Source organism: Mangifera indica, chromosome 18 (genome assembly GCF_011075055.1).
Source record: "Mangifera indica cultivar Alphonso chromosome 18, CATAS_Mindica_2.1, whole genome shotgun sequence".
In the NCBI taxonomy this organism is placed as follows: domain Eukaryota; kingdom Viridiplantae; phylum Streptophyta; class Magnoliopsida; order Sapindales; family Anacardiaceae; genus Mangifera; species Mangifera indica.
In genome coordinates this window covers 4,671,577-4,698,667 of record NC_058154.1, presented here as the reverse complement: position 1 = coordinate 4,698,667, position 27,091 = coordinate 4,671,577, and the positions used below count along the sequence as shown (strand labels likewise).

The 27,091-nt window shown below is 38.9% G+C and overlaps 1 pseudogene; it reads right to left on the bottom strand.

The window, feature by feature from the left end:
- Positions 1-19,844: 19,844 nt before the first annotated feature.
- Positions 19,845-21,788, bottom strand: LOC123202278 (annotated as a pseudogene).
- Between the last annotated feature and the right edge of the window lie 5,303 nt (positions 21,789-27,091).

Sequence of the window (27,091 nt, the reverse complement as noted above, 5' to 3'; positions counted from 1 at the left end):
ACGGTTGGTCACTTCCGTTTGCCCATCGGTTTGAGGGTGATGGGAGGTGCTAAACATTAGTTTTGTTCCTAGCTTTCCCCAAAGTGTCTTCCAAAAGTAGCTAAGGAACTTGGTGTCCCTATCCGAAACAATGGTTCTTGGAACTCCATGAAGCCGAACCACCTCTTTGAAGAAAAGATCTGCTACTTTGCTTGCATCATCGGTTTTGTTGCATGGAATGAAATGTGCCATTTTGGAGAACCTATCAACAACCACCATGATGGAGTCTCTCCCTCTTTGTGTCCTTGGCAATGCCATAATAAAGTCCAAGCTCAAGTCTTCCCATGGCTGATCCGGAATAGGAAGAGGGGTGTAAGGCCCCGGTTTGAAGCGAGACTTTGCTCTTTGACATGCTCCACATCGAGAAACGATGGCTTGAACATCTCCTAACATCCGTGGCCAATAAAAGTGATCTTTGAGTACCTCCAACGTCTTGTGGATGCCAAAGTGCCCAGCCAAGCCGCCACTATGAGCTTCCCTAATTAAGAGCTCCCTAAAGTTGCCTTGTGGAATACATAGCTTACTCCCCTTGAAAAGAAAACCATCTTGTAAAACATAGTCACCATGAGTTCCTCTTGCGCATTCATTGATAATGCTGGACATTTCTTCATCTCCATCATAGTGCTCCTTCATTAATTGGAATCCAAGTACTCTAGCATCAAGGATGGAAAGTAACAAATGCCTTCTTGACAAAGCATCAGCAACCACATTAGTAACCCCTTGTTTGTAAGAAGAAACAAATGAAAAAGATTGAAGAAATTCTACCCATTTAGCATGTCTTGGACTGATTTTATGCTGCCCATTTAGAAACTTCAAGGCTTGATGGTCTGAATGCAATACAAATTGCTTGGGCCTTAAATAATGGCTCCAATGGTCAAGGGCCCTCACAATAGCATAGAATTCCTTATCATAGGTGGAATACCTCCTCCTTGTTTCATTAAGCTTCTCACTGAAATAGGCAATTGGTTTCTTGGATTGAGTCAATACAGCACCTATCCCAACCCCACTTGCATCACATTCAACCTCAAACAATTGATCAAAATTCGGTAAGACCAAAATGGGTGCTTCACAAAGTCTTTGCTTGATCTTTTCAAATGCATCATTGGCTGCCTTTGTCCACTCAAAATTCCCTTTCTTCATGCACTCGGTGATGGGTGCCATAATTGAGCTGAAGTTTGGAACAAAACGCCTATAAAAGGAGGCAAGACCATGGAAGCTCCTAACTTCGGTGATTGTCTTTGGTTGCGGCCAGGTCTTGATGGCTTCAACCTTGGTTTGGTCCACCATGACTCCCTCACTTGATATTACATAGCCAAGGAATACCACACTCTCTTTGAAGAACTCACACTTCTCAAGCTTAGCAAAGAGCTGCTGTTTTCTCAACACTTTAAAAACTGCTCTCAAGTGCTCCAAATGATCTTCATGATTTTTGCTATACACAAGGATGTCATCAAAATAAACAACCACAAATTTACCAAGAAAGGATTTGAGTACCTCATTCATTAGCCTCATAAAAGTGCTTGGTGCATTGGAGAGTCCAAAAGGCATGACCATCCATTCATAGAGTCCATTCTTGGTTTTAAATGCTGTCTTCCATTCATCTCCTTCCCTCATCCGAATTTGGTGATAACCACTTCGGAGATCAATCTTTGAAAAGGTTGTGGCACCATGGAGTTCATCAAGCATGTCATCTAATCTTGGGATGGGGTACCTATATTTGATGGTGATGTTGTTGATTGCCCTACTATCAACACACATTCTATATGTCCCATCTTTTTTTGGTACTAATAAGGCTGGAACAGAACATGGACTCATACTCTCCCTTACAAACCCTCTAGCAATTAGTTCCTCCACTTGCCTTTGAAGTTCTTTGGTCTCCATTGGGTTACACCTATAGGCAGCTCTATTAGGAAGTGGTGCCCCCGGAATAAGGTCAATATGGTGTTCAATACCCCTAAGTGGTGGCAAACCAAGTGGAAGATCACTAGGGAAGACATCCTCAAATTCGGCTAATAAGGGTTTCACCTTAGGACTTGGTTCACTCACCCCTTTTTCTTCTCTCCTCTCAACCATCAATAAGGCTAGCACTGGTTTTTGAATGGCTAAGGCTCTCTCAATTCTATTTCTATTCAAAAACAAGTTATCTTTCTTCTTCTCATGTTCAAGTGGTATGGAAGCTAGTTGACTAGGCTTAAGAGGTGTCAAGGTAATGAGTTTATTCTGAAATTTAAAAGAATAGGTATTCTTCCTACCATCATGTCTAACACTTCTATCATATTGCCATGGCCTCCCCAAAAGTAAATGACATGCATCCATAGGAATAACATCACAAAGCACCTCATCAATATAATGGTTGCCAATTGAAAAGGAAATAAGTACTTGCCTAGTAACTTGAAGGCTGGTTCCATTGCTCAACCATTGCAACTTGTAAGGTTGAGGATGTGGTGTGGAAGATAACTTGAGTTTGTCCACCAATGTAGTTGAGGCAACATTGGCACAACTCCCACTATCAATTATCAAAGAACATACTCTCCCACTAATGGTACACCTTGTTTGGAAAATGTTGAGTCTTTGATCTTCATAGGGCAGATTCTTGGCATGTAGAGTTCTCCTAATGACCAGCAAGTTCCCCTCATCGGCATCTTGAATGATCTCTTCATCTTCGGCCTCATCATCTCCATGGCAAAGAACCTCATCTTGTTCCTCATCTTCTTGATCTTGAATAGCTTCTTCAATGGCTTGGATCTCCTTGATAGTCATAACCCTCCTATTGGGGCAATTTGCTTGGAAGTGACCATAACCATGACACTTGAAACATTTCTTCTCCATTGGTGCATTCTTTCCCGGCATTGGTCTTTCCTTAGGAAGTTCGTTCACTTTTTCCTTGCCCTTATCCTTGTAAGTAGGCATGGTTTTGGTGAAAGAAGGAGAACCTTTGGTGAAGGAGGTTCCCTTGTTGAATGGCTTGGTGGATGGGGGTTTCATGTTCTTTCCTTGCCGTTCCACCTTGATGGCCAATTTACAAACATCTTCAAATGAGCAATATGGCTGGAGATCAACCATATTAGCTATATCTTGTCTTAGGCCCCCAAGGAACCTAGCAATAGTTTGCTCCTTAAGTTCTGGAAGTTCACTCCTCATCATGAGTTTCTCAAACTCTCTAATGTATACTTCCACATTATTGTCTCCTTGTTTGAGTGTATGAAGTTTGAGGCAGAGATCTTGCTTGTGGTTCTCCGGCAAAAATCTCTTTTTGAGGAGTTTCTTTAATTTCTCCCATGTCCTCACTCTACTCTTACCCTCCCGATCTCTTTGTTTTCTCAAATTTTCCCACCAAAGAGATGCATAATCCTTAAACTTCAAAATAGCTACCTTGCACTTCTTCTCTTCAGAATACCCTTTATAATCAAATACCCTCTCAATAGCATGTAACCAATCCATGAAGTCATCTGGACTAAGGCTGCCTTCAAACTCCAGTATGTCTATTTTAAGTCCATGGTCATCATCAAAGTTTCTTCTACGGGCTGTAAATCGCTCCCCTTCACTAGAATCACTATCAATTATCAATTCTTCTCCATGGTGTACAGGTGGAGGGGGTTGTCTTAAGTGTCTTCGTGGTGGGGGTTGTGGGATGGTTGGAGGTGTGGTAGTTCGGTTTTGGTGTGGATGTTGGTTTTGGGTGACAGCAAAGTTGCTAAGTATTTGCGTTAATCGGGTCATTTGATCTTTAAGTTCTTGGATCTCCCCTTCAAGTTTTTGGTGCCCAAATACCCATGGGTGAGGTGGTGAGGATGAGCCACTTTCTCTAGACATGACGAAATGGTGCAATGAGTGATAGGTATTTAGTGTGCGGTGTTTGGATTTTGGAGTAGTGTTTAAGGTGTAAACTAAGTGTGAGGTTTTGTTTTGGGTGCTGGAAGTTTATAAAGGTAAGAAATGTAGGAGAAGTTTGGATTTTGGAGTAGTGTTTAAGGTGTAAACTAAGTTTAAGGCTCTGTTTTGGGTGCTGGAAGTTTGTAAAGGTAAGAAATGTAGGAGAAGAACCTTACTCACACAAAGAGTTCAACAACAACCACCGGCCTTTGCATCCGGGAACAACCAAGTAAAAGAAAACTCACCTTGCTCCAACCTAGTGCTCTGATACCAAATGATGTGGTTTTAATTCAAGTTCAACTAATAGGTGAGTTATATTAGGATGACCAAGCAAGTTCAATCCCAAACACAACTTCTAAACTACCAAACTCAATAGAAAAAGAACAATTTCCAGCCAAATAGAATTCAGGAGAGATTTCAGCCAAGGAAGAAAATGATAATAAATGAGATTAAGAACAAACAAACAACAATCTAACCAATAAACCAAGGCCTAAAGGGAAACCCACCAGCCTTGAATCACCACCAACCCCTTGGTCAAGAGTTGGATAAAGAGAAATTGCAAACAATTGCAAGAAAGACTTTCTTTAATATTCAAGCTAAGTAAAAAACGTACATAAGCCAAGGATAGTTTAAATAGGCTTCAAACTACAATTAAATGAAACCTAAATGAAGTTACATTACATTTCAAGCTCATTTCAAAGGCATTTGGCTCTAATCTTCATGTTAATCCCAAAGGAGAATGCAAGGCAAGGGAAGGCCAAATTGTCATGAATTGTCTTGCCAAAAGAGGTAATTCCTAGAGCCATGTGATATGTCAACTCTTGTCTCTTTCTTTGAGCTTCTTTGACTTGCTTAGCTTCACCCAAGGCAACTAACAAACTGAATTAAGCATAAACTAGCATAAACAACAAGTAAAATGCATAATTAGACAATAAAATATCTAGAGCTAATTAAACACTCTATTGGGCTTGTTGGACTTCTAATGGATCCAAGCGATAAAAGAGTAACCAAAGGAGGGCTTAGGACCCCAAAATGAAAGAAGGGACGAAATGGGCTTGAACATAGGTAGGTTTTGTGCTTGACTCTCTTCAAGGCAAGGTTTTGGGCTCCACACTTCATGTAGGGCCGAATTTAACAAGTGATGAGGTTGGACTTGGTATTCTTCTATTGGTCTTGATTGGATTGCACTTGATGGAGTCTTGGATGGACTATGGATTGAGCATGGATCATCCATTTTCAGTTTTGGATCAGTAACTTTTTCCTTGCTAGTCTCCTTTTTTCCTTTATACATGTTGAACTTCCCTTTTTCAGTCTCACCTGTTTCCACTCTCCTTTTACACTTTTCATTACCATGACCAAACATATTACACAAGTTGCATTTTAATGGTTTCCATGCATACTCCAACCGAATTACAACCTTTTCTTTTGTTGGTAGTACAAGCTCCAATTTATCCGGGAAATCATGGTTGACGCTAATCTCCACACAAATACGTGCATACTCCAATCTACTCCCTTCCTCCGTGACTGAATCCACATAGAGGGGGGCGGCCAAGAACACTAGCAATATGGCTAAAACCCTTCAAACTCCAAAATTGCAATGGGATTCCATAGAATTTTACCCACACTGCTATTTTCTTAATGTTTTCCGCCACCATTGAGAGGTTTTTTTCCCATCTCCTAACAAAAAGAGGTTGTCCTCCAATCATCCATGTCTCCTCTTCCAAGACTTTCATCATACCCTCTACATCCTTGAATTTTAGAAGATAAACTCCCATTCCAGTGGATATAATATCAACAAGCCCATAGTTAGACCAATGACGGATTGCATACCTTTTGACAAGAAGAAAAGGCATTCTTCTACCCATGAAGAAACCAATGGCACACTTCTCCCATCTCTTTGCACCTTGATCCGCAACTTCAGGAGGAAGAGAAATGGAGTATTTTCTACCAGCAAGGTTTTCCATAGGGGGGAAGAATTCTGGCTTCTGGTTTGATGATTGTTTCTCCTTAAATAAGTTGTTCCAGGATCGTTTGCCTTCAGCTGCTGGTTCCAAGGAAGTGTTCACCGAAAAGGACCTTTTTGGTGTCTTGGAGGAGGATGGTTCTGGAGGGATCACTTCTTTGCAAGACTCATTTATGGAAACATTTGATATAATGCCTTTAGCATAAACGGAAGTGAGAGAAAGGTTATCATGGTGTTTCAAGCAAGAAGTGATGCAAGTAGGCAAAGCTGTCTCCTTGTTTGACATATCTTCTTTCAAAAAGATTAGCCAAAAAAAGGAAGAAAACAGCCTATGCAAGGCACAACAGTCTAAATTTTCACAGAAAAGCAATGCACAGCAGACTATGAACTACCGAAAATGGAAAGAAACACCTTTGGAAGAAGAAAAGGAGTCTGTTGCAAACACCAAAAGGGAAAGAACGTAAATAGCTAAAAAAAGCTAGAAATTTGAAATTTGAGGGGAGGTTAATGAGAACCGCCAAGGAGAAGGAAGAAGGTGGAACAAGTTGTCACCAGAGAAATGCAACTGGAAAATGAGAGAACAAAGTTATGAAAAAATCACCAAACAAAAGAAGAAGAGTGGAGTGAAAGTGAATAAGGCAACTTTTACAACAAACTAGAAAAAACAAAAACTTGAAATATGAAAAGATGACCGAAACTGAAAATAAGAAAACAAAGAGAAAAGCAGCCATGGGGGGAGAGACCGACGACCAAAGGAGTCTCCGGATTGGAGACTAGTACCGGAAGGGTCACCAACCAAGGGAAAGGTTGACGGTAGGTGGAGATAGTTGAAAAGAAAAGGATGAGATTTTAGAGAGAAAGGAGAGCATTTTCTCACTCATCTTTAGAATAAATTACTTAGTTGTGTTTGAGTTTCATGACCAGTCATGTTGCCTTGTAAAAACATGCACCATACCCATCTAGACCTGGAGCCTTCACAATCGCTTTTGAATTTCCTTCCCTTTGATTATTCATTCTTGAAATTGTGTTGTTGTTCCGATTCTGAAAATTTTCCTTATTCGTGAATCTTAGCCTTTTTTTTTTTTAGTAGTAGATAATTGTAATGTAATCTACATTGACTGGTGGTCATTTGTCGTAAGTACCATTTTGATTTTTTCTAAAAAAAAAGTTTCAGATTATAGAGCATGTCAGAACATTAAAGTGAAAACACAAGTGCGAGTGTAAACACATGAGGGAGCGAGTAAGGATTATTGTTTACAGACACATTTTGTTTTCTGAAATTATAACATGGTAGAATAAAAAACCCCAGTGTTGTAGAAGATTCAGGTAAAATCGAGGCTTTTACAATTGGTGCATATTCATCAAACTAATGCAATAACACAAAACACAAATCTTGGAATCACTATTCATATAGTTGGACAGTTTTGTTCTTCTTCAAATTTTACAGCATAAATGATCTCTGAATCACACCAAAGTTATATCAATGCAAAGAGAACTCAAAGAACTTTCTATCAAGCTACAAAAGCATTCAAAACTCATCAGATAAGACAGTCAAAATGTGTGACAAGTTTAGTGGCAAAACTATAAATATCTCATAACTCTCTGCCATGCAACTTCAATACATACACATGCATTCAGATTTGGGCTTTTCTTAGGGAAACATAAACATTAACCAAGGCATAAAGGAAATTCCACCAACCTTGGGGTCTTCCACCAAGAAGGAATTGTATAAAGGAAAATGGAGAAAAAAAGCCAACAAGCTTTAACTTTAATTTTATATATATTCAAGTGTCTAAATTGTTATAAAAGCATAGCCACCCTTTATATAGGGAAGAAGTGGCATCAAAATGGACTTTCCAATACAAAATTTTTTAATACAAAATCCCTTGAATTAAGTTAAGTCATACCTCTTAGTTGCTAAAGACAAAAAGTGAGTTGCCTTCTCCCTAAATCTAGGAACCATGTCTCCTAGTTTTGCAACTAAGTTTCTATCTAGTTTTAAGCCAACTAAATACACAAGTTTGAGTTAAAATGGGCCTCAAAAGAGTCTTGGGCATATTGGGCTTCGAAAAGCACCATGTGCCAAAAAAGCAAACAATTCAAGGGATTCTTGAGTCCAACTATTGAGGCTATGCCCAAAAGTGAAGTTTTTTTTTGGTAAGTAATTAATGATTTTATACCAAAGAAAAGATGTACAAGTGGTTTATCTAGGACAAAGTCCCTAGATTAAACCTAACACAAGCATACCTAGGACAAGCCCCTAGGTTATGCCAAAACATAATGCAATACAAGAAGCACAAATAAAATTACAATAGACTCAAAGCTATAGCTCACATGTAAGTGCACTTAATGGAGCAAATAGTGAAAAGAGCACCAAAGCTACAAAACAAAATGAATTCGGCTAAGGTGAGCAAACAGCCGAAACTACAAGCCATACAAGGAATCACATAAGTATAAAACTAGATACAAGAAACACAAGACACATCACTTCCAATATCCGAAATTCAACAAGTTAACAATATATAGATCGTGGCAAGTCCCATATCAATGCAATGGAGTCATTTATGCTTGAACTTTGAATGTTTAACAAGGACGAAGCTCTAGCTTTCACACAATCCTTGATGGCGGCAATAATCCTCTCTTTTGGAGATTTGCTCCTACCAAAGAAGACATTGTTGCGTTCACCCCATATGTAGTATAAAGTGGCACCAAAGCAAAGCTTACAAATAATGTGTAATAGATTATCTCCCTTCCATTTATCTGCATAAAAAAGAACAAGAGTGCCCCAAGGATGGGGGGGAATATCAAACCGGCAAAGATTTGCAAAATGGCTCCATATGGCGGCAGAATATGGGCATTGAAAAAAGAGATGATCCATGCTTTCCGGAGCCAAATTGCATAGGCCACACATATTGTTTGGGATGATGCCAAGGTTATATAGCTTATCCTTGGTCTTCATACCACCCTTGATACCCAACCATGCAATGAATGAGTGCCTAGGGAAATGTCTTTTGAACCAAATGATACTATACCATGGGACTTTAGATTTGGATTCCCTAATGCTATTCCAAGCCGATTTGATGGAGAATTGACCATTGGCGCTTGGTTTCCACCAAAGGATATCATCACCATGAGAAGGAGGAGGCATGATGGTATTTTTTATTTCTAAAAGAGCTGTAGAATTTGTCAATGGCCATTTCCATGTTACTTCCCCAATCACCTCCTTGACTTTACAATGCAACGGAAGCCTTGAGTCATAAACCACCCTAGGGCCATATTTGTCTAAAAGGGGTCCTAGAGGGTGCCAATTGTCAAACCAAAGGTGAGTATTCTACCCATTTCCTACAATTCTTTGGATTTTTCCTTTAATGCTTTCCCTAAGCGAAAGCAATTTCCTCCAAACCCATGAACAATTGCTACTAGGTTTAATCTCCCAAAAGCTTTTATTTCTAATGTGATTATCATTGATCCAATCAGCCCATAACGATGTTCCAGCATTTAGAAGGAGTTTCCAAAAGTGAAGTTGGGCCAAAATTGAAGGTGCAATGCTTCCTTTGACTTGGGATTTGCTAGAACTTCATTCTTCTTGGCTTCAAAGGCTGGATGGAGACCTAAGGATGGCTTGAAACCCAAAAATGACAATGAAGCGATGTATACATCAACAATGCAAACGATCCAACAATAGTTTGAGTGACTTTTTAATGTAATAGGGAGTGTTAATGATAGATTGGAAAGATTAGAGCGGTAACAAAGTGATAGAGGGGGAAGTATTGCAACTAAGGGTAGGAGAAAAGCACCAGTAGTGAGGGATGAGGATAGGATAGTTACTAATAGTGAGGATGATGAAATAAATGATAGGTTGAATAATATAAGGAGTAAGGAAGGACATCGAAGTCATAGAAACAGTATATATAGAGAGAGTAAGCAGAGTGATAGTAACCTTAGTAGCATTAAGATGGAAATTCCACCTTTTCAGGGTAGAAACAATCTGGAAGCCTACGTAGATTGGGAGTGAAACGTAGATTAGGTTTTGACATGCATAGGTATTTTGAGGAGAAAAATGTGATGTTGGCTGCTATAAAATTCACTGATTATGCTAGTATTTGGTGAGTCTAGTTGTTGAAAAACAAACGTAGGAACTTGGGTAGACCCGTAGATACTTGGGATGATATGAAGAGTGCAATAAGGCAGCGTTTTGATCCTAGCCATTACCATAGGGATTTACTTTAGAAGTTATAGGGGCTTAGGCAAGGGACTAAGAGTGTGGAAGACTATCATAAAGAGATGAAGATAGCTATAATTAGAGCTAATGTAGAGGAAGATAAGGAAACCACTATGGCTAGATTTTTAAATGGGTTGAATAGGGAAATAGCAAATGTTGTAGAGCTCCAACACTATCTAGAGCTAGAGGATTTAGTACATATGGCGATGAAGGTAGAGAGACAATTACAGCGGAAGGGTAAAAGGGATGTTGGATCCTATTCTAGTCTTAGGAAGCCGAGCATGTCAAAGAGAGATGATAAGCCACCTTTCAAGCCAAAAATCGAGTACTCTAAACCTAAAGGAAAGGAGTCTAGCAGAGAAGCCTAGTAGCAAACCAGAACTATCGAAGAGAAACAGTGAGGTCAAATGTTTTAAGTGTTTGGCTAGGGGTCACATAGCCTTTCAGTGTCCTAACAAAAGAACCATGGTGTTGAGGGAGGATAGAGAGTATGAGACAGAGGAAGAATCTAGTGATAAGTCTATGCCACCATTAGAGGTTGCTAGTGATGTAGAGTTGGAGTATGCAGTGAAAGGTGAGGCATTAGTGTCTAGGAGAGCTTTGAGTTTACAATATAAGAAAATGACAAGTAGAGAGAGAATATTTTCCATACAAGATGTCATGTGAAGGGTAAGGTATGTACTTTAATTATAGATGAGGGTAGATGCACGAATGTAACCAGTACTAAACTTGTAGAAAAACTTAGTTTAACCACAATCAAACACCCTAGACCTTATAAGCTTCAGTGGTTGAATGATTGTGGAGAAATTAGGGTTAATAAATAGGTGGTGGTGGCTTTGTCTATGGGTAGGTATCAAGATGAGGTGTTATGTGATGTAGTTCCCATGCATGTTGGATACAGCTTATTAGGGAGACCATGGCAATATGATAGAAAGGTGACACACAATGGATTCAAGAATAAATACTCTTTCATGATGAGCAATAAACTCATCACACTTGTACCATTGTCACCAAAGTAGGTTTATGAGGATCAAGTGAGGAGAAAAAAGATGAATGAAGTGAAAAAAGAAAGTGAGAGTAAAAAAGAAAAAAGAGAAAATGTGAATGAGGATGAGCAAAGAAAAAGTAAGGTTGAAAAGAAGGGAGGGGAAAAAGAGGGTGACCAATTCGACCATGAGAAAAAAAAACAAGAGAGAAAACAAGGAACGAAAAAAAGAGAGTTTTTATGGGAAGATAAGTGATGTCAAGATTGGCCTTGTGACTAAACAATATCCATTATTGTTAGTTTACAAGGAAAGCTTTTTATCTTTCACTAACGCTAACAATACTCTTCCTAGTGTGTTTGTTTCTCTTTTACAAGAGTTTGAAGATGTATTCCCTGAGGAGATTCTTGATGGACTACCTCCAATTCATAGGATTGAGCACCAAATTGACTTCATACCTGGAATGATGATACCCAACCAACCAGCCTATAGAAGTAATCCCAAGGAAACAAGGAAGCTTCAAAGGCAAGTAGAGGAGTTGATGAAGAAGGGATACGTGAGAGAGAGCATGAGTCCGTGTGTTGTACCAATGATTCTAGTACCTAAGAGGGATAGGATGTGGAGAATGTGTGTTGATTGTTAAGCCGTCAACAAAATAACTATAAAGTATTGCTATCTCATACCTAGGTTAGATGATATACTTGATGAGTTGCATGGATCATGTATTTTTTCAAAAATTGATTTGAAAAGTAGGTATCATCAAATTAGAATAAAAAAGGGAGATGAATAGAAAACTGCATTTAAAACCAAACATGGACTATATGAATAGTTGGTAATGCCATTTGGGCTTACTAATGCACATAATACATTTATGAGGTTAATGAACCATGTCTTGTATGTATTTATAGGCAAGTTTGTAGTCGTTTATTTTGATGATATTCTCATTTTTAGTCATAGTTTAGATGAGCATATAAGACATATGCATGATGTTTTGCTTGTGCTTAGGAAAGAGAGGTTATTTGGTAATCTTAAGGAATGTTCCTTTTGCACTGACCAAGTTGTGTTCCTAGGATTTTTGGTATCATCTAAGGGGATTAAGGTAGGTGAGGAGAAGTTTAAGGCTATCCAAGAGTGGTCGATGCCTACTTTCATAACCAAGGTTTAGAGTTTCCATGGTTTAGCTAGTTTTTATAGGAGATTTATACGAAACTTTAGTACACTAGTGGCACCACTAACTGAAGTTATTAAAAAGAATGTAGGGTTTACGTGGGGTAAGGAACAAGAGCGTGCATGTGCATTAATCAAGGATAAGTTAAGTTCTGCTCCTTTACTTGTTTTGCCTGATTTTTCTAAACCATTTGAACTTGGGTGTGATGCTTCAAGTATAGGTATTAGAGCTGTTTTGATATAGGAAAATAGACCCATAGCATATTTCAGTGAGAAACTCAATAGGCCCACTTTAAAGTAACTTACTTATAACAAAGAGTTGTATGCTTTGGTGAGAGCATTAGAGACGTGGTAGCATTTAGGGATGGCAACGGGGAGGGGCGAGAAAGGGATCTCAATCCCTGTCCCCATCCCCGTAAGGGATATCAATCCCCATCCCCACTACGGGGATGAAAATGATTCCCCGTCCCCTCCCCGAAAAGAAAAATCCCCTCCCAGTCCCCGCGGGAAAAAATCCCCTCCACGTACCCGCAAAAAAAAAATATTCTTTTTACCTTGTAAATACAATATAAATATATTAAATAACAAAATTAAGCAAAATTAAAATTAATCTACTATTTCAAATATCATAATATAATATATTAACTCTTCTAATATGCACAACAAAAACCTAAATAAATTTGAAAAACATAAATAATTTAAAACTATAAAAATATATTAGTATTTTAAATAAATATATTAATATAAAGGGGTGGGGATAGGGGCAGGGAGGGGAAGGGTCGGGGTGGGGAGGGGACACATGTATCCCCATCCCCGATTGTGGGGATTTTTTTCATCCCATCCCCGTCCCCGTCCCCTTCCCCGTTTCTATCAGGGAACCCCCTCCCCGTTAGAGTCGGGAAGGATCGGAGCCCCTAAAGTCGGGCCCAAATTGCATCCCTAGTAGCATTACCTTTGGCCACGTGAGTTCTTCATCAGGACAAATCATGAGTCTCTAAAACATTTAAAGGGACAAGGTAAGTTGAACAAGAGACATGCAAGGCGGGTTGAATACATTGAAACTTTTCCTTATGTCATTCATTACAAGCAAGGTAAGGAAAATGTTGTGGCAGATGCAGTATCTCGCAGGTATACTTAATCTCAACTTTAGATACTAAGTTACTTGGTTTTGAGTATATAAAGGATTTGTATGTAAATAATTCTTACTTTTCCAATATTTATGATGCTTGTGAGAAAACTGTATTTGGTAAGTTTTATAGACATAATGGTTATTTATTTCAAGAAAATAGATTATGTGTGCCTATGAGTTCCTTGTGTGAATTGCTTCTGAGGGAAGCACATGGGGGTGGATTAATGGGTCATTTTGTTATAGCTAAGACTTTAGATGTACTACAAGAGCATTTCTTTTGGCCACATACGAAACGAGATATAGAGCGTATTTGTACTTGTTGCATTAAGTGTAAATAGGCTAAGTCTAGAGTCTTACTCTATGGTTTATATACACCTTTACCTATTCTTACTGTACCTTGGGAGGATATTTCTATGGACTTTGTTTTAGGGTTAACTAGGTTTAGGAAGGGTAGTGATTTGGTTTTTGTCATAGTTGATAGGTTTTCAAAGATGGCACACTTATATTCCATGTCGTAAAACTGATGATGCAACTTACATTGCTGATTTGTTTTTCAGGGAGATCATGCATTAGCATGGAGTTCCAAGGAATGTTGTATCTGATTACGATTTGAAGTTCTTAAGCTATTTCTAGAAGGTATTATAGGGTAAGTTAAGTACTAAACTACTATTTTCTACAACATGTCACCCACTGATGGATGGACAAAGAGAGGTAGTCAACAGAACTTTAATTTAGTTATTATTTTTTTTTGTAAGTAATGATTTTATACCAAAGAGAAAATGATGTACAAGTGGCTTATCTAGGACAAAGCCCCTAGATTAAGCCTAACACAAGCATACCTAGGACAAGCCCTTAGGTTATGCCGAAACAACAAGACAACCCCTTCCTTCTCATTAGGAATAAATGGTGAATTGGTGGGTTTTTTCAAGAGCTCTCATGGTCTTAGACAAGGGGACCCTTTATCCCCTTACCTTTTTGTCATGGCAATGGAGATTCTCTCTCGGATGCTTGGAGAACTCAAGAACATCCCTTCGTTTGGTCATCATTGGAAATGTAAGAAGAACAACATAACTCATTTGTGCTTTGCCGATGACCTTATTTTGTTTTGTAGGGCAGATGTTGAATCCATTACTCTCATGAAAAGGTCCTTAAACCTTTTTCATGAATGGTCCGGACTCCAAATGAATTGCAACAAAAGCAATATATACATCTCCGGAATTCCCCAAGAGGAGAAGATCAAGCTTGTGGATTCTATCAATTTGGAGGTGGGAGAATTGCCTTTCAAGTATCTAGGAGTTCCAATAACCTCCTTAAAGCTCAAAAGAAGTGATTGCAAGCTGCTCATTGATAAGATTGTGGGGAGAATTTTTTCGTGGCGTAACAAATTCTTATCTTATGCGGGAAGATTGTTACTTATCAAGGCTGTCCTTTTTAGCATTTAAGTGTATTGGTCTTCCATATTTATTCTTCCTTCAAGTGTGCATAAGGAAATAGATGGAATTTTGAGGAATTTTCTTTGGAATGGTGCTGCCATGGATGGAAGAAAGGCCAAAGTTGCGTGGGATGAGGTATGTGTTCCTAAAGAGGAGGGTGGCCTTGGCATTATGAGGTGCAAAGTGTGGAACAAGGCTGCCATCATAAAGAATATGTGGAAGATTCTCCTTGATAAGGGGAATACACTTTGGGTGGAATGTATTAAGGCAAACAAGCTTAGAGGTAAAAGTTTTTGGGAGATCAAACCGAATAGTGAGAGTTCATGGGTTTGGAGGAAAATTTTAAACCTTAGGGAACAAATGAAAACCAAGTTCAAGAAAGTCATCGGCAATGGGGAAAACACTTTTCTTTGGCTTGATAATTGGCACCCCTATGGACCATTAATGGATAAGTACGGAACCCGGATCATCTATGATTCCGGAATTCCTAAGCATGCTTTAGTCAAAGAAGTCATTGATGAGCATGGGTGGAAATGGCCAGCAGCTAATTCTTGCCACCTTATGGAGATAAAGGAAGCTCTCCCTTGCTGCCCAATGGGAGGGGAGGACGTTTTAACATGGTCCCCTAACACTAATGGCAAGTTCACTATCAAATCGGCATGGGAGATCATGAGGAGCAGGAAAGAGAAGGTTAGTTGGCACAACATTGTATGGTTTAAAAGGCATTTCCTAAGACATTCATTCATTGTATGGATGGGTATTAGAGGTAAACTAATGACAAGGGATAGGTTAGCAAGAATTGGCCTTATATCCCACAATGTATGCCCATTATGCAATGAGGATCCGGAAAGCATGGACCACCTATTTTTTAGGTGTGTTTTTAGCTCCCAAATCTGGAATGGAATGCTCAATCTTTGCCATCAACAAATCATGTATAGCTCATGGACTTCATTGATCGCGGAATTAGCAAACAAATGGAAGGAAAATAGCTTCAAGAATATTTTGAGTAAAATTTGCTTTGGGGCAGCCGTATACTACATTTGGAAGGCTAGGAATGACCTTTGCTTTGGAAGAGATGGATTACCAAGGGAGAGAGTCCGAATGCTTATTCAAGAATGTGTTAGAGTTAGAGGTTCTTGCTTGAGAAAGGTTACCAAGTCTAGTGAAAATGTGCTTCTTGCAAACAATTGGGATATTCCTCATATAATATTTGAATAGCTTTTGATGGTGTTGACTTGTAATATGTTGTGGTTTTAGGTTGTAAGGTCATGTCATGTGTTTTGTATCAACTTGTGTTGGGTATGTGTTTTGGCATAACCTAGGGACTTGTCCTAGGTATGCTTGTGAGTTGTGTTGTCTCTTTGGATCACTTTGATTCAATGTTTGTTTTTAGTGTTTCTTGTTTGTTACGGCATAACCTAGGGGCTTGTCCTAGGTATGCTTGTGTAAAGCTTAATCTAGGAGCTTTGTCCTAGATAAACATTTGTATATCCTTTCTTTGGTATAAACTTATTATTAATTACCAAAAAAAACACAATAAATATTCAAACAATGGTACATAGAGAACCAAAGCTACAACACAAGAACAATCACACTAAATGGAATACAATCACAAGTGGACCGAACACCATTATATGCCTACTCAAATATTGCATGAGGGATACCCCAATTGTTTGCAATTGACACATGTGGTAATCCACCTCTTCCAAAGCAAATGTCATTCCTAACCTTCCAAATGTGGTAGACGGTTGCACCAAAGCATAACTTACTCAAAATATTCTTGAAATTGTCCTCCTTCCATTTGTTAGCCAATTCCACACTTAATGAGGCCTACGGTATGGGATTGAGATGTTGATGACAAAGATTAAGCACTCCATTCCAGATTTAGATGCTAAAAGCACACCTAAAAAAAGATGATCCATGCATTCCGGTTCCTCATTGCACAAAGGGCATAAATTGTGGGAGATAACGCCGATTCTAACTAATTTATCCCTTGTCATAAGTTTGCCTCTAATACCCAACCACACAATGAAGGAGTGTCTTAGAAAGTGCCTTTTGAACCAAACAAGTTTGTGCCAAGTAACCTTTTCTTTCCTACTTCGTATTACCTCCCAAACTGATTTGATGGAAAAGATGCCATTAGATTTAGGGGACCAAATTAAGGAGTCCTCTCCACCTATTGGGTAGCAAGAGAGAGCTTCCTTTATCTCCAAAAGGTGACATGAATTTGCCACCGACCATTTCCACCTATGCTCATCAATTACTTCCTTTACTAGTGCATTCTTAGGGATACCCAAATCATAGATAACCCAGGGTCCATATTTATCCAACAATGGTCCATAGGGGTGCCAATTGTCATGCCAAAGAAAAGTGTTTTCCCTATTGCCAATGATCTTCTTAAACTTGGTCTTCATTAGTTCCCTTAGGCCTAGAATCTTCCTCCAAACCCAAGAACTCTCACCATTAGGTTTTATTTCCCAAAAACATTTACCTCTTAGCTTGTTGGTCTTAACCCATTCCACCCACAGTGAATTCCTCTTGTCAAGGAGAATCTTCCACATGTTCTTTATGATGGTAGCTTTATTCCAAGATTTGCATCTCATAATACCTAAGCCACCCTCCACTTTAGGAACACACACCTCATCCCAAGCGACTTTGGCCTTTCTACCATCCATGGAAGCACCACTCCAAAGGAAATTCCTTAAGATTCCATCTATCTCTTTATGGACACTTGATGGGAGAATAAATATAGATGATCAATACACTTGAAAGCTAAAGAGGACAACCTTAATAAGTAAGAGTCTACCCGCCTAAGATAAGAATTTGCTACGCCAAGAGGTAATACGCCCAACAATCTTATGAATGAGCAGCTTGCAATCACTACTTTTGAGTTTTGAAAAAGTTATTGGTACACCTAGATACTTGAAAGGCAATTCTCCCACCTCCATATTGATAGAAGCCAAGAGCTTGATCTTCTCCTCTTGGGGAACCCCGGAGAGGAATATGTTGCTTTTGGAACAATTCATTTGCCAACTAACTTTGAAACAAGTTTTAATGCCTTGTTGATTGAGTTGTGATTGATATTATATACTATTAGAAAGCTCTCTGAATGCCTTTTCCAATGATATATAATTTGCATGATTTGGAGGTAATTTGGTTGGTTAAAATTGAAAAACAAATTGCTGCTGTGCCATATGAATAGTAATTTCCAGAATTGAGTTTGTGTGTTGTTGCATTGTCTTGATGGAAATGCACCATTTGGTATCAGAGCCTAGGTTGTTTGTGTGATTTGTTAACTGATTTCTACCTCCCAGAGCTATTGTTCACCATTGGAATTTACTGTTCACAAAACCTTCCTTAACCTAAACACTTACCAATACTCCCCCAACCCTTAAACACTTATAACCATTAGCCTTTACCTACTAGTCATTACCAAAAATGTCCTATAAAAGAACTTCATCCTCATCCTCCTCACCTTCTCATCCTTGGGAATTTTCCCCCATGGCACTAAAAGAAGAGGTCAAAGGAGAACTTAAGGCCATTAGGGACCAAATGAATCAAATGATGCAAATGATGAGAGACTTGACCCTCACTCAAAGTCGGGCACCCTTATCATAACCCCAAACTTCAACACAAAGCCAAATACCCCCTCCTCCACCTCACTCAGCCCAACTACATCAACCAAGAAGACATATTAGACCTTCCCTTCCTCCTCCTAGATATCATAGGGAGGAATTGATGCTCATGATTATTCAAGTGAGGAAGAACAAGAGAGGCCACCTCGGAGGGAAAAGGATGATGATAGGGGTTTAAGGATTGAAATTCCAGAATTCGAAAGGAGCATGAGTTCGAATGATTTTGTTGATTGGTTAAATGTTATAGAGAGAGTTTTTGAATATAAGGGCTATTCGGATGAGAAGAAATGTAAGCTTGCCATCTTGAAATTCAAGGATTATGCATCCTTGTGGTGGGAAAATCTTAAGAAGCAAAGGGAAAGGGATGGTAAAGAGAGAGTGAGATCTTGGGAGAAACTAAAGAAACTTATAAAGAGAAGATTCCTCCCGGACAACCATAAACAAGATCTTTACCTAAGCTACACACCCTTAAGCAAGGAAGTGATGGAGTAGAGCATTACATAAGGGAGTTTGAGAAGATCTTAATAAGGAGTTAGCTAAAGTTTTAGCTATGCCAAAGTGACCCATTAAACCTCCTTCGTGTGCCTCACGAATTAACATCAAACGCAAAGAACACTTAGGCACATAAAGCTTATTCAAACGAAACAAGTAGTCATTATGCTTATAAAATTTTTCAAAGGTAGCTTTCTCACATGCATTATACACATTGCTAAAATCATGATCATGTGCATACAACTCTTTAATATGCTCAAAACCAAGCAATTTAGCATCTAAAGTAGTAAGAAGTGCATACCTTCTTGACAATGCATCAGCCACATTGTTTTCCTTACCTTGCTTATATTTGATGACATATGGGAAGGATTCAAGAAATTCACTCCACTTTGCATGTCGCTTATTGAGTTTGTTTTGACCTTTCAAATACTTCAAACTTTCATGGTCGGTATGGATGACGAACTCTTTAGGCACAAGGTAGTGTTGCCACGTCTCTAATGCCCTCACTAATGCATACATTTCCTTGTCATATGTTGAGTAGTTCAATGCTGTGCCATTCAATTTTTCACTAAAGTATGCAATTGGCTTGCCCTCTTGCAAAAGAACAGCACCAATTCCCACTCCTGAAGCATCACATCCAATCTCAAAAGTTTTATCAAAGTTAGGCAAAGCAAGAATAGGAGCAGAAATTAACTTAGATTTAAGCATATTAAACGCACTATCTTGTTCATCACCACACTTAAAACCAACATTCCTTTTAATAACTTCTGTCAAAGGGGCGGCTATGCTAGAGAAATCACGCACAAAACGCCTATAGAAACTAGCTAAGCCATGGAAACTTTGAACATCCCCAACGTTTTCAGGTGTAGGCCAAGATTCAATAGCCCTTAACCTTTTCATTATCAACCTCAATACCATGCTCGCTAACAACATAACCTAAAAATGTAACCTTAGGCACACAAAACATACATTTAGTAAGTTTAGCATGCAACTTTTGCGCACGCAAAACACAAAAAACAGATCTCACATGCAAAATGTGGTCTTTAAGTGATTTGCTATGCACAAGTATATCATCAAAATAGATAACAACGAATTTGCCAATAAATTCACGCAAAACATGGTTCATCAAGCGCATGAACATACTAGGAGCATTAGTTAACCCAAAAGGCATCACTAACCACTCATATAAACCATATTTTGTTTTAAAGGCAGTTTTCCATTCATCTCCTTCTTTCATTCTAATTTGATGATAACCAGCCATTAAATCAATTTTAGAGAATATACGTGCACCATGCAATTCATCTAACATATCATCTAAACGAGGAATAGGATGGCAATACTTTACAGTGATTTTGTTGATGGCGCGACAATCAACACACATACGCCATGATCCATCCTTTTTTGGCACCAATAGAATAGGAACGGCACATGGGCTCATGCTTTCTTTAATCAACCCTTTTGACAATAACTCATCCACTTGACGTTGTAACTCCTTTGTTTCTTCGGGATTGCTCCTATAAGCTGGGCGATTTGGAATTTGTGCTCAAGGAATGAAGTCAATTTGATGTTCTATCCCCCTCAATGGCGACAAACCATCAGGCATGGATTCGGGAAACAAATCTTCAAATTCCTGCAACAAAGCTTGAAAAGAACTAGGGAGAGAAGAGAGAATTGAGTTAGATTCAAAAGATAAACACGGATCCTTGAATACCAATAGTATTAAAGGCTGCCTTGTTAAATAAGCCTTTCGAACCTCACTCCCTCTTGCATAAAAATTGCCTTTTACCTCTTTTTTTGCCACTCTTTGCATACTATTCTCTCCTTTTGCATGCGCACTCTCATGAATTTTTTTCTCACTGCGTATCCTCTCTACTTGCTCTCCTTTTTCCTCTCTATTTGCACACCTCTCTTGGCTTTTCTCACAGCTTTCCTTTTGCTTGTGCATCTTTTCTTTTCCATGTGCACTCTCACATTCACTCAAAGTTTTTTGATCTTCGTATACTTCTTTAGGCGTCATAGGTAACAAGTTGACATGTCTACCATTCATGTTGAATGAATATCGGTTAGAATACCCATCATGTATAACACGCCTATCATATTGCCAAGGGCGTCCCAATAATATGTGACTAGCATGCATAGGTACTACATCACATAAAACCTCATCATGATAACGCCCAATAGAGAATGAAATTAATGCTTGCCTCGTGACCTTAATATCCCCACTATTATTCAACCGTTGCAACCTATAAGGTCTAGGATGTTTAGTTGTTTTCAACCCCACTTTATCAACTAAACCAGCATTAACAACATTAGTGCAGCTACCACCATCAATAATCATACTACACAATTTATTATCTATCATGCATCTAGTATAAAAGATATTTTCGCGTTGTACCTCATCCTCCTTAGCTTGCATGTTTAGAGCACGCCTTGCAACCAACGTGAAAATTGGTCCTTTGGGGGCTGGTTCATCGCCCTCTTCTTCTGAAACATCCTCCAATTGTGGTATATCACTCAAGTCATCATCATCCTTGCTCCCATCTTCACTCACCACCTCCCCATTGCGTAAGGTCATCACCTTTGCATTTGGACATTGTGCAGCTCTATGTTCATATCCCAAGCACCTAAAGCATTGTATATCACGTGATTTACCCTTGGATTTGTCATCCTTTGGTTGCATTTTTGGTGTAGTGAGCTCTTTATTTTTGCTTTGATCAGATCTGCCCTTATTTGTATTTGCATCACCTCCCTTGTTCCCTTTCCAATTCGGCTTCCATGATGTTGGGGTCGAAATAGCCTTGGTTTTTGATCTTAGTTGTTTTTCAATCTTGGTTGCCATGTGTACCATATCCTCAAAATCGACATAATGATGCAACTCAACAAGGTTAGCAATATCACGGTTCAAACCTGAAAGAAAACGTGCCAAGTAGCTTCCCTATCCTCCTCAATGTTGGCTCGAATCATGGCCATCTCCATCTCTTGGTAATATTCTTCAACACTATTGGATCCTTGATTCAACCTTTGTAATCGATTGTACAGCTCCCTATAGTAGTGTTGTGGTACAAATCTCTTCCTCATGATTGTTTTCATCTCAAACCATGAAGAAACAGGACCTTCTCCACTTCTGCGCCTAGTCGAGGTAAATTGATCCCACCATACACTAGCATAGTCGGTGAATTCAACGGCTGCCAATTTCACCTTCTTCTCTTCGGTGTAGTTATGGCACTCAAATACATGCTCTACCTTCTTCTCCCACTCTAAATATGCCTCTGGATCACTTTTACCACGAAAAGTTGGAATCTTCATTTTGATTGAACCTAAATTCCCATATTTTGATTTGCCTTTGTTGGAACGTGTAGATCCTTCTTCTTCAATCTCCCCTTCTAAATCATCAAAGAGGTTACGTTTTGTGTCTCTTATCTTGCCACGACTAGGGGTACCTTGTTCCAACCTTTCCAACCTTTCTTGGACATTGCGGTTTTCACTCCTTATGTCCTCTTGTTGTAACATCATCTTCTGTAACATTCCTTGTATTGCTTCTAAGGTAACTTTCTCCTTAGGGTCCATGATGTAAACCTGCAAGAAAAACGTTAGAAAACACTTATTCTAACACTCCTTCACATGTTTTCGCTCAAATGTGTTTACAATACTCTAATACGCTCACCAAAACAATCACACACAGAATTTCCCCTTAGAGTTCTTATTTGAGTTGACCTTTACTACTCACTTTCTAAAGAGAATTACAAATTAAAGTCCCTTGACAATTAGAGCTAACAAAAAAAATTAAATTATGGCCTTTGAATTTTTTTTTTTGCCTTTCTTTTTTTTTCGTTTTTTTTTTTTGTTCTTTTTTTTTTTTTGGATGACTAATTAACACTAAAACTCTTAGCTAAACAGATTTGGAAGCCTTCAAACACCTCTTGAAGCTTGGATCATGATATGTGATTTTGGTGATACTTGATGCAAATCGGCAAGGAATGGAACTTTGGTGCTTTTGCGGCTCCTCTTGATTTGATGTTGCCCAAACCACTTGTATGAAGAATTTTGATGTTGAATTTGCTACTGCCAAATCACTTGATGATGAATAATGCAATTTTTTTTTTGTTTTTTTTTTATATTGATGCACGAACACAAGACTAAAGGTTACGTAGCTTATACTAGACCTAATGCTCTGATACCAAACTGATACAACCCTTGCTAATCGATCTAACAAGAACTATAACAATCTCTTGGAATCTTGCCCAAAGATCTATCTAGCATAAACCAAAAGAATTAGAACCCTCTTGTTATCTAACAACAAGGAACTCTAATTATCAAAGAAAGAATTCAAAACTTTCTCAAGAAATGAATTCAAAGAAAACTCCCACAAGAACTTTGGAGAAATTCGGAATTTTGGATTAAAATCAAGTTCCCATAATCTTGAGTTTAATACAAATATATATGTTGCTTCTAACCCTAAAAAACGAAATAAATCCTTTAAAAAAAAGGAAAATAACAACTCATGACAACTAAGCACTCTCCTAATTAAACTAGGATTCCTAGTTAAACTAGGATAACAATTAGATAATAACTAAACAAGCTTTCCTAATTAAACTAGGATAACAACTAGATTATAACTAATCACAAAAGGGCTAGTTGAATTGATGTGACTTGGGCTTCCATATGCATATTTGACTAAGCCCAACATGTGCTCCTTGCTACCCTTAGACCAATTCATGTATTTGGGCTCCTTGTGTTAAAGTAAGCTCTTTTAATTCTTCAAATTGAATTAAATGCACAAGCCTTGAACTACACTCCATGCTTGTCATGTCGTTGACCATGAGTTCCCTTTTGACTTCACTTGGACTCTTTCCCATAAGCTCCAAATGGCTTTGAACAAGCCCAATGATTGCCGCTTTCATCTTCTTGGCTCTTGCTCGTGTAATTGGGCCTCCGTCATAGCTCAATGGATCCAACTTCTTCGTGTTTGTTGAAGTAGAATTTGAACCTCCATCGTTATGCTTCCCCATGTGCGAATTTGGTGAAGTTATCCCTTGATCATTCGCATCATTGTTTATATGCTGAAACAAAGAAGAAAGACTGGAGGAATTCCACCCATTTAGCATGCCTTGAACTTATCTTATGTTGGCTACTAAGAAACTTCAAGGCTTGGTGATCGGAATGAAGCACAAATTGTTTAGGCCTTAGGTAATGACTCCAATGATCAAGGGCTCTAACAATTGCATAGAATTCTTTGTCATAGGTGGAGTATCTTCTCTTGGAATCATTGTGCTTCTCACTAAAGTAAGCAATGGGCCTTTTGGCTTGAGTTAGGACTGCCCCAATGCCAACTCCACTTGCATCACATTCCACTTCAAATACCTTATCAAAATCAGGTAGAACAAGTATGGGGGCTTCACATAACTTCTTTTTAACCTCTTCAAATGCTTTGGAGGCTGCCATAGACCATTCAAACCCATTTTTCTTCATACATTCAGTGATGGGAGCCATGAGAGTGCTAAAATTAGGCACAAAATTTCTATAAAAAGAAGCAAGTCCGTGGAAGCTCCTAACTTCAGTGTGAGTCTTTGGTTGGGGCCAAGTTTTAACGGCATCTACCTTGGATTGATCTACTTGAATACCATCCTTAGAAACTACATATCCAAGGAACACAACTTTGTCTACAAAGAATTCACACTTCTCTTCCTTTGCATATAACTTATTTTTCCTCAACACATCAAAAACACTTCTCAAATGCAAGACATGATCATCAAGAGTTTTGCTATATACTAATATGTCATCAAAATAAACAACAACAAATGCACCAATGTAAGGTTTGAGTACCTCATTCATAAGCCTCATGAAAGTGCTTGGAGCATTTGAAAGGCCAAAGGGCATAACCAACCATTTATATAAGCCTCCTTTAGTCTTGAAGGCTGTCTTCCATTCATCTCCTTCTTTCATCCTTATTTGATGGTAGCCACTCCTTAGATCAATTTTGGAGAAGACACAAGCACCATGTAACTCATCAAGCATGTCATCAAGTCTAGGGATGGGATACCTATACTTGATGGTTATATTGTTAATGGCTCTACTATCCACACACATCCTATATAAGCCATCTTTCTTAGGAACAAGTAGGGTTGGAACGGAACATGGACTCATGCTAGGCTTCACAAAACCTTTTTCAATCAATTCTTCCATTTGCCTTTGCAACTCTTTAGTCTCCATGGGATTGCATCTATAGGCTGGCTTATTAGGCAAAGGTGCACCCAGAACCAAGTCAATTTGATGCTCAATGCCTCTTATAGGAGGGAGGCCGGATGGAAGCTCTAGTGGGAACACATCTTCAAATTCAGCCAAGAGAGATTGAACTAAGGGATGGGCTTCTTTCTTCTCATGTTTGAGCTCCCCTTCAAGTATAAGTAATGCAAAGACAGGTTGCAAACTCAAAAGAGCCCTTTCTACTTGCTGCCCATTCATATACATACTCTCCTTTTTAGCTTCTTTCCCTTTGATAGTCTTGTTAGCTTCTTGGGGACTAAGAGGTAGCAAAGTAATGGTCTTCCTCTTGAATTTGAAGGAATAAGTATTCTTTTTACCATTATGAGTTACTTCTCTATCAAATTGCCAAGGTCTCCCTAGCAACAAATGACATGCATCCATGGGAACTACATCACACACAATCTCATCTTGGTAATGCTTACCAATGGAGAAGGAAACAAGTACTTGTTTGGCTACTTGGAGGCTGGTCCCATTGCTCAACCATTGGAGCTTATATGGTTGAGGATGAGGTATGGTAGACAATCCAAGTTTCTCCACTAATGTAGATGAAGCCACATTTGCACAACTTCCACTATCTATAATCAAAGAACACACCTTGCCTCCAATGGTGCATCTTGATTGGAAAATTTGGAGCCTTTGTTCCTCATGTGGAAAGGACTTGGAATGCAATGCTCTTCTAATCACTAACATCTTTCCTTCATTAGCCCTTTGCATGACCTCCTCTTCTTCTTCTTCGGCAGCTCCATCTTCATGGCCATAATCTACATTTTCTTCATCTTCTTGAAGAGATTCTTCAATAGCTTGAATCTCTATCAATGACAAAGTTCTTCTATTTGGGCATTCGGCTTGGAAGTGTCCATAGCCTTGGCATTTGAAGCACTTTTTATTGGAGAGATCAAGTCTTCCCATAATTGGTTTGTTCTTGCTAGGTTCTACCACCTTTTCTTTCCCTTTCTCCTTGGAAGTGATTTCGGCAGCCTTATAGTTGGATAGGGAACCCTTTTGAAAGGTGGTTCCCTTGTTGAAAGGAGGACTTTTGTAGAATGAAGTCCCCTTGGTATTTGGCTTGGCAACCATAGACTTCATGGCCTTCTTTTGCTTCTCCACCTTAATAGCCAACTTACAAACATCTTCAAAGGTGCAATATGGTTGCAATTCTACCATATGAGCAATGTCTTGGTTTAAACCACCAATGAATCTTGCAATGGTTTGCTCTTTCACTTCCGGTAGCTCACTTCTCATTAATAGCTTCTCAAATTCCCTTATGTAATGCTCTACTCCATCACTTCCTTGCTTAAGGGCGTGTAGCTTGAGGTAAAGATCTTGTTTATGGTTGTCCGGAAGAAATCTTCTCTTCATAAGCTTCTTTAGTTTCTCCCAAGATCTCACTCTCTCTTTACCATCCCTTTCCCTTTGCTTCTTAAGATTTTCCCACCACAAGGATGCATAATCCTTGAATTTCAAGATGGCAAGTTTACATTTCTTCTCATCCGAATAGCCCTTATATTCAAAAACTCTCTCTATGGCATGTAACCAATCAACAAAATCATCTGGACTCATGCTCCCTTCGAATTTCGGAATTTCAATTCTTAAACCCCTATCATCATCCTTTTCTCTCCTAGGTGGCCTCTCTTGTTCTTCCTCACTTGAATAATCATGAAGCATCAATTCCTCCCTATGATGTCTAGGAGGAGGAGGGGAAGGTCTAATATGTCTTCTTGGTTGATGTAGTTGGGTTGGGTGAGGTGGAGGAGGGGGTATTTGGCTTTGTGTTGAAGTTTGGGGCTGTGATAAGGGTGCCCTACTTTGAGTGAGGGTCAAGTCTCTCATCATTTGCATCATTTGATTCATTTGGTCCTTAATGGCCTTAAGTTCTCCTTTGACCTCTTCT